Source organism: Phodopus roborovskii, unplaced genomic scaffold (assembly GCF_943737965.1).
Source record: "Phodopus roborovskii unplaced genomic scaffold, PHOROB, whole genome shotgun sequence".
In the NCBI taxonomy this organism is placed as follows: domain Eukaryota; kingdom Metazoa; phylum Chordata; class Mammalia; order Rodentia; family Cricetidae; genus Phodopus; species Phodopus roborovskii.
The window spans coordinates 1,849,115-1,852,652 of NW_026126607.1; positions in this window are offsets into that span (position 1 = coordinate 1,849,115).

Genomic DNA, 3,538 nt, shown 5'->3' on the forward strand with positions numbered 1-3,538 from the left:
CCTGCAGCCTAACACCTGAGAAAGGGTTTTCTTCATACTTACACCTCATTACCCATGTTCCTTAAAAGGAAGGAGGAGGAGGATGATGAAGTGAGAGGAGGAGGAGGGAGATGAGGAAGAGGAGGAAGGATTTGACAACTTGGCTCCATTCACAGTATACCATCTGTAGACACTACTCTTACCGTGTGCCCACAAACACCCAAATGGTTCTAACTACCTACAAACCAATCTATACCATCTGCTGAATGTGCCACATGTACCACCAAGATCAGCAGCATCCTTCTCCTTGTCCATCTGTCTCCCTCACAGGGAGTGATGAGCACAGGGCAAGCACAGATGCTATGGTAGGGGTGAGGGTTCATGGGAATATGCCACACAGTTATCACAGAAACCCAGGTGCTTGGAACTGTGGGTACTTGAGCTGTGCTTCCCAGTGCAACTGTTCTAGAACCAGATCTCCCTGCTCCATGGTGCCCCCTGTGGATTTTGTGGTGGTTAGGACGGAAGCCATGTGCAGTGACTATCAACCTGACAGGCTCTATAACCACCTAAAAGACAAGCTTTTGAACATATTTGAGAGTTTCTATATTAGCTCAGTTGAGGTGAGAAGACCCACCCTTATTGTAGGTGACAGTATTATATGATCTGGAGCCCACACTCTCTTGGTTAGGGTTTCTATTGTTATGATATAACACCATGAGCAAAAGCATCTTGGGAAAGAAATGGCTTATTTCAGCATGGTCACTTACAGAGTCAAGTTAGGGCAGGAACTCAAACAGGGCAGGAACTTGGAGGTAGGGGGAAGACTGTAAGGATTCGGGCATTATGCTGGCCTGCCCCTGTCACCTGGCTGAATGCACTCAGGCAGTACCCTGGTCAGCCCAGGGTTCTATGACTACTAGTCTGTTTGCATGTGCAAAGGACCCCTTCAAAAGACAGACCTGGCCCACCCCCACTCTCTTTTCCAGCTCTCTTCCTGCTCTCTCTTCCTGCTGTTTCCCTCTTCTGCCCTCTCTGTTTCTGTGTCTTCTGTTTCTTTACCTCTCCCCCTCTTCCCTTTCTAATAATATTTCTTGCTAAGCTCTGTCTGCCTGGCATATTTGTCCCCAGCCTCGGTCACCCTCACCTGCCACCATTGTCAGGGAATCCACCAAAGGCCTCCATAGGCTTTATCATAACAAGCACTGCTTACTGGCTTGCTCATCCTACCTTGTTATAGCACCCAGGACCATCTGCCTAGGGGAGACTCCACAGTTTCCTCCCCAAGTTGTTTTTGGTCATGGTCTTTATCACAGCAACAGGGAAGAAAACTAGGATGGGGGTTATGATACACTGTAGCTATGGATAGGAGCACAAGATGGAACCCCTCCACACTCCATCATGGACAGAACCACTGCCCCAGACCTCATTTCTTCCCAAGGAGCTGGTTAATGGCTGATCAGGAGGAGAGGGTACCATTTCTTCAAACATGTTGCCACTGGGAGACAAGTTGAGAAGGGGTCCAGAGGGAAAAGAAAATGGGTTGCTAAGGGTAATGGAAGGTAAATATAATCACAACACATTGTATATTTGTATGGAACTGTAAAAAAATATTTTTAATTAAAAAAAGAAAGAAAGAAAAAAGGCACAAGTCCAAAATAATGGGACACTTTGCCTAAGAAAACATGGCATCCATTATCATGGCTGTTGCAAGATCCCCTGCTTTTCATAATCTTTGCTTATGGGTTGCAAAAATAAATAAGCAAATAGTATAAACATTTACCTCCCCCCCCCCACATTTAGTATCTCAAGAAAATAGCCTGTTTAATAAGATAGCCTGAACACTGGCAAGTGTAAACAAATCTAAACCCCCCTTTTTTGGTTACTATTAATTAATTACTTTAACTCTCAAGTTTTTTGCTGCAATTAGTTACTTTTGTGATTATTTAATTAAGCAAACCATTCACACAAGCAAGGTGCTCATTCAATTCCCACCTGTGACTTTTCCCACGCTGTTTACCTGAAGAGACACAATGTAACTAAAGACAGTTTCCCAACCTGGGGAGGAAGCTGAGGAAGCAGCAAGCATTTGCTATCCTCTAACTTTCCAGGCCACAGAGGTTTAATTACCCCCGAGCAGCTTACTGTGGGGGATGGGGATAGGGGGACTGAGGCTGCAGAACTGACAGGGCCCCCATCCTCCACCCACTCGGCCACAGGAGACAGCTGTACACCCAGTGTACCAGGGACAAAGAGGGGCAAAGCTGACTGCAGGGACGTCTGCATTCAACTGGCAACTTGAAATGCAACATTCCCCTTTTCCAGTAAATTCTCTGTGTTGGAAAGATTAAGGTCTCTCTGCAGGGCTCTCGGGCGGCCTGGAAGGTGGAACTGTAAGGCTTAATTTCCAAAAGGGGTGTGAGTTAGAGACCCCTTCAAGACCCAGTGACTGGGTTTTGTTTTGTGACCAGCTACTGCCACAAAAGAAGGATCCACCCCCACCCCGAGTATTCAATTAACCCTGTGTGTGACGCCTAGGATGGGAGATTGGTTTGGTTCCCATTCAGAGGATTCAGAGGGGGGCTTTCTTTAAGGATTCTTTTTAACAAAGGAGGCCAACTAAGTAGCTTTTTTTTGTTGTTGTTGCTGCAGGGTTCTGGGCCATTGTTACCTCCAGAGGGACCTTTTCCACTTAATTGGGCTTTAGAATCTCACCACTATTGTATTTGTATACATGGAATACCAGCTGAGGAAGTCTGCAGGTTTGTCTATAAGCCCTTCTGCAAGCAGAGTCCCAAGCCTCCTTAGCTGTCAGATGTAAGTCATACCGAGAGAAAGAATTTCATAAAATTAGAAGCACAAGAATGCGTTTTCTACAGAGTTTCTGTCAGGCATCAGAAGCTGCCCTCCACGCTGTGTGTGTTGCTTTCTAGTGCCCCACTGAATCCGTTGTTTTCAGTGCTGAAGACAGCAGTTGCCATCAGCTTGGCTCACTGCAGATGCTACACCTCTCTTGAAAACTCTGGGATTCAGGGTTCCAGCATTTTAGCTCTACAGTTAGGAAGTCCCCATTCTCAAACAGAAAAGAGACTACAGGAGATGTATACAGTGTAAGACTCAGATACCTGTGGTGTTGGAGCCTTGGCTAGTGGGTGTGGGGGTGGAGAAAGCTGTACCTGATATCAGGCAATGGGCTTGATGAGGCCTGAGGAAAATCAGCCATGCCCAGTCTCTCAGAGACTCACTTTTGTAGGGGTTATGCTATATCACTCCTTGATTTTTTTTTTCCTTCTCTGAGACAACAGCTCTACTTCCTGCCTGAGCAATTAGATAGATTTCTCCAAAGTTGGGACTAGCAGCTGGTGAGGAGGCTCTACCTAGTCACTACACCTGGTCCACCTCCTTAGTGAGAATTAGCCCGGGTGACTTCCTGGATATGCTGCATCTGTGCCAAGGAGACCCTTCTCACAGCCCCTTCAGAAGACAGAATGATGAAATGAATTCAAATGGGCTTAATGTATGTTGGTGAAATAATCTTTTACTTGAATATCTAAATTAA